This window comes from Moschus berezovskii, chromosome 20 (genome assembly GCF_049115385.1).
Source record: "Moschus berezovskii isolate FMDL1 chromosome 20, NW_MosBer_1.0, whole genome shotgun sequence".
Classification (NCBI taxonomy): domain Eukaryota; kingdom Metazoa; phylum Chordata; class Mammalia; order Artiodactyla; family Moschidae; genus Moschus; species Moschus berezovskii.
The window spans coordinates 7,547,920-7,557,326 of NC_142479.1; positions in this window are offsets into that span (position 1 = coordinate 7,547,920).

Here is a 9,407-nt window from a genome sequence, read left to right on the forward strand (position 1 = left end):
AGTAACCCGGAAGTTCTCCTTCCAACACCAAAGTGGACCTGACTTCACTGAAGCAACCCGAGCGAGTTCCTGAGATCCCTGTCGCAACTCGAGAATTACCCGCAGCTTCCTGATGCAATACATGGAACAATAAAAAATTATCCCCTCAAAGGGAGATGAGGAAATTTTGCGCTGCAGAATCTCAAGGAAATAACACATTCCCTCTTGAAAGGCAAAAGGGTACGTGACACCCTTTAGGCGACTCAGAAAGTTCCCTCACACAGCCGTCCCCATTGGACAGGAAAACACACTTTATGGACTCAGTTCGAGATGAGCCCCTCTTCCCATTTAACGGCTCGAGAGTAAACCGGAAGTTCCCCTTCCAACACCAAAGGGGACCTGACTTCCCTGAAGCAACCAGAGCGACTTCCTGAGGTCCTCATGGCAACTCGAGCAGTACCCCCAGCTTTCCGCCGCAAATAAAAAACACCACAAAATTATCCCCTCAATGCAAAATGAGGAAATTATGCGATGCAGAATCTCAAGAGAAATACCAAATTCCCCTTTGAAAGGCAAAAGGTACTTGATAGCCTTTACGCGACTCAGAAATTTCACTAACATCAGTCCCCATTGAATAGGAGAACAAACTTTATGTACTCAATTCGAGATGAGCCCCTATTCCCATTTAATGAGTGGAGAGTAAACCAGAAGTTCCCTTTCCAAAACAAACGGGGATCTGACTTCCCTGAAGCAACCCGAGCGAGTTACTGAGGTCCCCGTCTCAACTCGAGAAGTACCCCCAGCTTCGGACCGCAACTCGAGAAACACGACAAAATTATCCCCTTATTGCAAGGTGAGGAAATTTTGCATTGCAGTATCTCAAGAGAAATACGACATTCCCTCTTGAAAGGCAAAAGCGTACTTGATACCCTTTATGGGACTGAGAAATTTCACTAACATCAGTCCCGTTTGGAGAGGAGAACACACTTTAATGACTCAATTCGAGATGAGACCCTATTCCCATTTAACTTCTCGAGAATAAATCGGAAGATCCCTTTCCAACACCAAAGGGGACCTTATTTCCCTGAAGCAACGAGAGCGAGGTCCTGAGGTCCCAATCGCAACATTGGAAGTACACCCAGCTTTCCGTTGCAACTAGAGAAACAACACTAAATTATCCCCTCAATGTGAGATGAGGAAATTATGCGCTGCAGAATCTCAAGAGAAATACCACATCCCTCTTGAAAGGCTAAAGGGTACTTGACACCCTTTATGCAACTCAGAAAGTTCCTTAACAAAGCCGTCCCCATTGGAGAGGAGAACACAATTTATGGACTCAATTCGAGATGAGTCCCTATTCCCATTTAACGGATCGAGAGTAAACCGGTAGTTACACTTCCGACACAAAAGGGGACCTGACTTCCCTGAAGCAACCCATTCGAGTTCCTGATGTCTCCGTCGCAATTCAAGCAGTACCCCCAGCGTCCTGCCGCAACTCGAGAAACACCACAAAATTATCCCCTCAATTGGAGATGAGGAAATTTTGCGCTGCAGAATCTCAAGAGAAATAACACATTCCCTCTTGAAAGGCAAAAGCGGACTTGACACCCTTTATGCGAGTCAGAAAGTTCCCTCAAACAGCCGTCCCCATTGGAGAGGAGAACACACTTTATGGGTCAATTCGAGATGAGCCCCTGTTCACTTTTGAGGGCTCGAGAGGAAACCGAAAGTTCCCCATCCAACACCAAAAAGGACCGGACTTCCCTGAAGCAACCCGACCGAGTTCGTGAGGTCCCCATCGCAACTGGAGAAGTACTCCCAGCTTCCCGCCGCAACTCGAGAAACACCACAAAATTATCCCCTCAATTCAAGATGAGGAATTTTTGCGATGCAGAATCTCAAGAGAAATACCACATTCCCTCTTGAAAGGCAAAAGGTACTTGACACCCTTTATTCGACTCAGAAAGTTCCCTCACATAGCCATCCCAATGGAGAGGAGAACACACTTTATGGAGTCAAATTGACATGCGCACCTCTTCACATTGAAGGGCTCGAGAAGAAATTGGAAGTTCCCCTTCCAACACCAAAGGGGACCTGACTTCTCCGAAGCAACCCGAGCAACTTCCTGACGTCCCCGTCGCAACTAGAGAAGGACACGCAGCTTCCCGCCGCAACTCGAGAAACACCACAAAATCATCCCCTTAATGCGAGATGAGGAAATTTTACGATGCAGAATCTCAAGAGAAATACCACATTCCCTCTTGGAAGGCAAAAAGGTACTTGACACCCTTTTTTCGACTCAGAAATTTCCCTCACACAGCAGTCCACATTGGAGAGGAGAATACACTTTATGCACTCAATTCGAGATGAGCCCCTGTTCACATAAGGGCTTAAGATTAAACCGGAAGTTCCCCTTCCAACACCAAAGGGGACCTGACTTCTCTGAAGCAACCCGAGCAAGTTCCTGAGGTCCCCGCCGCAACTCGAGAAGTAACCCCATCTTCCCGCCGCAACTAGTGAATCACCACAAAATTATCCACTCAATGAGAAATGAGGAAATTTTGCGATGCAGAATATCAAGAGAAATACCACATTCCCTCTTGAGCGGCAAAAATGTACTTGACACCCTTTATTCGACTCAGAAAATTCCATCACACAGCCGTCCCCATTAGAGAGGAGAACACACTTTATGGACTCAATTTGAAATGAGCCCCTATTCACATTTAAGGGTTCGAGAAGAAAACGGAAGTTCCCATTCCAACACCAAGGGGACCTGACTTCCCTGAAGAAGCCGGAGCGAGTTCCTGAGGTCCCCGTCGTAACTCAAGAAGTACACCCAGCTTCCCGCCGCAACTCCAGAAACAACACAAAATTATCCCCTCAATGTGAGAGGAGGAAATTTGCGATGCCGAATCTCAAGAGAAATACCACATTCCCTCTTGACAGGGAAAAAGGTACTTGACACACTTTATAAGACTCAGAAAGTTCCCTCACACAGCCGTCCCCATTGGATAGGACAACACACTTAATGGACTCAATTCGCGATGAGCCCCTGTTCACATTTAAGGGCTCAAGAGGAAACTGGAAGTACCCTTCCAATAAAAAAGGGGACCGGACTTCCCTGAGGCAACCCGAGCGAGTTCCTGAGGTCCCCTTCTCAACTGGAGAAGTACCCCCAGCTTCCCACCGCAACTCCAGAAACACCACAAAATTATCCCCTCAATGCGAGATGAGGAAATTTCGCGATGCAGAATCTCAAGAGAAATACCACATTCCCTCTTGAAAGGCAAAAAGGTACTTGACACCCTTTATTCGACTCAGAAAGTTCCCACACACAGCCGTCCCCATTGGAGAGGAGAACACAATTTATGGACTCAATTCGAGATGAGCCCCTGTTCACATTAAAGGGCTCAAGAGAAAGCCGGGGGTTCCACTTCCAATACCAAAGGGGACCTGACTTCCCTGAAGCAACCCGAGCGAGTTCCTGAGGTCCCCATCGCAACTGGAGAAGTACCCCCAGCTTCCTGTCGCAAATCGAGAAACAACACAAAATAATACCCTCAATGCGAGATGAAAAAATTTTGTGATGCAGAATCTCAAGAGAAATACCACATTCCCTCTTGAAAGGCAAAAAGATACTTGACACCCTTTATTCGACTCAGAAAGTTCCCTCACACAGCCGTCCCCATTGGAGAGGAGAAGACACTTTATGGACTCAATTCGAGATGAGACCCTGTTCACATTGAAGGGCTCGAGAGGAAACCGGAAGTTCCCCTTCCAACACCAAATGTGAACTGACTTCCCTGAATCAACCCGAGCGATTTCCGGAGGTCCACGTCACAACTCGAGAAGTCCCCCCAGCTTCCCACAGCCACTGGAGAAACACCACATAATTATCCCCTCAATGGGAGATGAGGGAATTTAGCCATGCAGAATTTCAAGAGAAATACCACATTCCCTCTTGAAAGGAAAAAAGTTACTTGACACCCTTTATTCGACACAGAAAGTTCCCTCACACAGCCGTCCCCATTGGAGAGGAGAACACACTTTGTGGACCTAATTCGAGATGAGTCCCTGTTCACATTTAAGTGCTTGATAGTAAACCGGAAGTTCCCCTACCAACACCAAAGGGGACCTGATTTCCCTGAAGCAACCCGAGCGAGTTCCTGATGTCCCCGTCGCAACTCGAGCAGTACCCCAGCATACAGCAGCTACTCGAGAAACACCACAAAATTATCCCCTCAATGAGAGAGTTGGAAATTTGGCGATGCAGAATCTCAAGAGAAATACCACATTCGCTCTTGAAAGGCAAAAATTTACTTGACACCCTTTAATCGACACAGAAAGTTCCCTCACTAAGCCGTCCCCATTGGAGAGGAGAACACACTTTATGGACTCAATTCGAGATGAGACCCTGTTAACATTTAAGGGTTCGAGAGTAAACCGGAAGTTCCCCTTCCAAAACCAAAGGAGACCTGACTTCTCTGAAGCAACCCGAGCGAGTTCCTGAGGTCCCCGTCGCAACTCGAGAAGTAACCCCAGCTTCCCGCCGCAACTCCAGAAACAACACAAAATTTTCAACTCAATGTGAGAGGAGGAAATTTGGCGATGCAGGATCTCAAGAGAAATACCACATTCCCTCTTGAAAGGCAAAAACGTACTTGACACCCTTTATTCGACTCAGAAAGTTCCCTCACACAGTCGTCCCCATTGGAGAGGAGAACACACTTTATGGACACAATTCGAGATGAGCCCCTGTTCAGATTTAAGGGGTCGAGAGTAAACCGGAAGTTCCCCTTCCAACACAAAAGGGAATTGACTTCCCTGAAGCACCCCGAGCGAGTTCCTGAGTTCCCCGTTGCAACTGGAGATGTACACCATGCTTCCTGCCTCAACTCGAGAAACACCACAAAATTATGCTCTCAATGTGAGATGAGGTAATTTTGCGCTGCAGAATCTCAAGTGAAATCCCACATTCCCGCTTGAAAAACAAAAGGGTACTTGACACACTTAATATCACTCAGAAAGTTCCCTAACATCCGTCCCCATTGGAGAGAACAACAGACTTTATGGACTCAACTAGAGAAGAGGCCCTATTCCAATTAAAGGGCTCCAGAGTAATCTGGAAGTTCCCCTTCCTTCACAAAAGGGGACCTCACTTCCCTGAAGTAACACGAGTGATTTCCTGAGGTCCCCGTCGCAACTCGAGAAGTATCCCCAGGTTCTCGCCGCAATTCAAGAAACACCACAAAATTATCCCCGCAATGGGAGATGAGGAAATTTTGCACTGCAGAATCTCAAGAGAAATCCCACTTTCCCGCTTGAAAGGCAAAAGTGTACTTGGCTCCCTAGAGGCGACTCCGAATGGTCTCTAACATCCCTCCTCAGTGGAGAGGAGAACACACTTCATGGACTCAAATCGAGAAGAGGCAATATTCCAATTTAACAGCTCGAGAGTAATCCGGAAGTTCCCCTTCCAACACAAAAGGGGACTTGACTTCCCTGAAGCAACCCGAGCTAGTCCTGAGTTCCCCGTCGAAACTCGAGAAGTAAATCCTGCTTCCAGCAGCACCTCGAGAAACACCACAGAATTATGCTCTCAATGCGAGATGAGGTAAATTTTTGCTGCAGAATCTCAAGAGAAATCCCACATTCCCGCTTGAAAGGCACAAGGGTACTTGACTCCCTTTAGGCGACTCAGAATGGCCCCTAAAACCGTCCTCATTGGAGAGGAGAACACACTTTATGGACTCACGTCGAGAAGAGGCAATATTCCTATTTAACGGCTCGATAGTAATCCGGAAGTTCCCCTTTCAACACAAAACGGGACTTGACCTCCCTGAAACAACCCGAGTGAGTTCCTGAGGTCCCCGCCACAACTGGAGAAGTACCCCCAGCTTCCCGCCGCAATTCGAGAAACAGCACAAAATTATCCCCTCAATGCGAGATGAGGAAATTTTGCACTGCAGAATCTCAAGAGAAATCCCACATTCCCGCTTGAAAGGCAAAAGGGTACTTGACTCCCTTTAGGCGACTCAGAATGTTCCCTAACATCCATCCCCATTGGAGAGGAATACACACTTTACTGACTCAACTCCAGAAGAGCCCCTATTCCCATTAAAGGTCTCCAGAGTAAACCGGAAGTTCCCCTTTCAACATAAAAGGCGGCTTGACTTCCCTGAAGCACCCCGAGCGAGTTCCTGAGTTCCCCGTTGCAACTGGAGATGTACACCATGCTTCCTGCCTCAACTCGAGAAACACCACAAAATTATGCTCTCAATGTGAGATGAGGTAATTTTGCGCTGCAGAATCTCAAGTGAAATCCCACATTCCCGCTTGAAAAACAAAAGGGTACTTGACACACTTAATATCACTCAGAAAGTTCCCTAACATCCGTCCCCATTGGAGAGAACAACAGACTTTATGGACTCAACTAGAGAAGAGGCCCTATTCCAATTAAAGGGCTCCAGAGTAATCTGGAAGTTCCCCTTCCTTCACAAAAGGGGACCTCACTTCCCTGAAGTAACACGAGTGATTTCCTGAGGTCCCCGTCGCAACTCGAGAAGTATCCCCAGGTTCTCGCCGCAATTCAAGAAACACCACAAAATTATCCCCGCAATGGGAGATGAGGAAATTTTGCACTGCAGAATCTCAAGAGAAATCCCACTTTCCCGCTTGAAAGGCAAAAGTGTACTTGGCTCCCTAGAGGCGACTCCGAATGGTCTCTAACATCCCTCCTCAGTGGAGAGGAGAACACACTTCATGGACTCAAATCGAGAAGAGGCAATATTCCAATTTAACAGCTCGAGAGTAATCCGGAAGTTCCCCTTCCAACACAAAAGGGGACTTGACTTCCCTGAAGCAACCCGAGCTAGTCCTGAGTTCCCCGTCGAAACTCGAGAAGTAAATCCTGCTTCCAGCAGCACCTCGAGAAACACCACAGAATTATGCTCTCAATGCGAGATGAGGTAAATTTTTGCTGCAGAATCTCAAGAGAAATCCCACATTCCCGCTTGAAAGGCACAAGGGTACTTGACTCCCTTTAGGCGACTCAGAATGGCCCCTAAAACCGTCCTCATTGGAGAGGAGAACACACTTTATGGACTCACGTCGAGAAGAGGCAATATTCCTATTTAACGGCTCGATAGTAATCCGGAAGTTCCCCTTTCAACACAAAACGGGACTTGACCTCCCTGAAACAACCCGAGTGAGTTCCTGAGGTCCCCGCCACAACTGGAGAAGTACCCCCAGCTTCCCGCCGCAATTCGAGAAACAGCACAAAATTATCCCCTCAATGCGAGATGAGGAAATTTTGCACTGCAGAATCTCAAGAGAAATCCCACATTCCCGCTTGAAAGGCAAAAGGGTACTTGACTCCCTTTAGGCGACTCAGAATGTTCCCTAACATCCATCCCCATTGGAGAGGAATACACACTTTACTGACTCAACTCCAGAAGAGCCCCTATTCCCATTAAAGGTCTCCAGAGTAAACCGGAAGTTCCCCTTTCAACATAAAAGGCGGCTTGACTTCCCTGAAGCAACCCGAGCGAGTTCCTGAGGTCCCCGCCATAGCTAGAGAAGTGCTCCCTGCTTCCCACCACAACTGGAGAAACAACACAAAGTTATCCCCTCAATGCGAGATGAAGAAATTTTGCACTGCAGAATCTCAAAAGAAAATCCACATTACCATTGAAAGGCAAAAGCTTTCTTGACACACTTTATGCCCCTCAGAAAGTTGCCTAACATCCGTCACCATTGGAGAAAACGACAGATTTTATGGACTCAACTCGAGAGGAGGCCCTATTCCCATTCAAGGGCTTGAGAGTAATCCGGAAGTTCCCCTTCCAGCACAAAAGGGGACCTGACTTTCCTGATGTAACTCGATTGAGATCCTGAGGTCCCCGTCGCAACTCCAGAAGAAACCCCAGCTTCCCGCCACAATTCAAGAAACACCACAAAATTATCCCCTCAATGGGAGATGAGGAAATTTTGCGCTGAATAATCTCAAGAGAAATCCCACATTTCCGTTTGAAAGGCAGAAGGGTATTTGACTCCCTTTATACGACTCAGAATATTCCGTAACATCCATCCTCAGTGAAGAGAAGAACATATTTTATCTACTCAAATGGAGAAGAGACAATATTCCCTTTTAAGGGCTCGAGAGTAATCCGGAAGTACCCCTTCCAGCACAAAAGGGGACTTGACTTCCCTGAAGCAACCCTAGCGAGTTCCTGAGGGCCCCGCCGCAACTAGAGAAGTACCCCCAGCTTACCGCCGCAATTCAAGAAACACCACAAAATTACCCCCTCAATGCGTGATGAGGAAAATTTGCCCTGCAGAATCTCAAGAGAAATCCCACATTCCCGCTTGAAAGACAAAAGGGAACTTGATACATCTTATGATCCTCAGAAAATTCCCTATCATACCTCCGCATTGGAGAGGCATACACACTTTATGGACTCAACTCCAGAAGAGGCCCTATTCCCATTAAAGTTCTCGAGGGTAATCCGGAAGTTCCCCTTCCAGCACAAAAGGGGACCTGTCTTCCCTGAAGTGACTCGAGTGAGTTCCTGAGGTCCCCGTCGCAACTCGAGAAGTACCCCCAGCTTCCCGCCGCAATTCGAGAAACACCACAAAATTATCCCCTCAATGCGAGATAAGGAAATTATGCACTGCAGAATCTAAAGAGAAACCCCACTTTCCGCTTGAAAGGCACAAGGGTACTTGACTCCCTTTAGGCGACTCAGAATGGCCCCTAAAACCGTCCTCATTGGAGAGGAGAACACACTTTATGGACTCAAATCGAGAAGAGGCAATATTCCCTTTTAACGGCTCCAGAGTAACCCAGAAATCCCCCTTCCAGCACAAAAGGGGACCTGACTTCCCTGAAGTAACTCGAGGGAGTTCCTGAAGTCCCCGTGGCACCTCTAGATGTACCCCCAGCTTCCTGCCGCAATTCGAGAAACACCACAAAATTATCCCCTCTATGCAACATGAGGAAATTTTGCGCTGCAGAATTTCAAGTGAAATCCCACATTCCCACGTGAAAGGCAAAAGTGTACTTGGCTCCCTTGAGGCGACTCCGAATGGTCCCTAACATCCCTCCTCAGTGGAGAGGAGAACACACTTTATGGACTCAAATCGAGAAGAGGCAATATTCCCATTTGACAGCTGGAGAGTAATCCGGAAGTTCCCCTTCCAACACAAAAGGGGACTTGACTTCCCTGAAGCAACCCGAGCGAGTTCCTGAGGTCCCCGTCGCAACTAGAGAAATACCCTCTGTTTCCCGCCACAACTCCAGAAACACCACAAAATTATCCCCTCAATACAACATGAGGAAATTTTTCGCTGCAGAATTTCAAGAGAAAACCCACATTCCCACTTGAAAGCCAAAGTGTACTTAGCTCCCTTGAGGCGACTCCGAATGG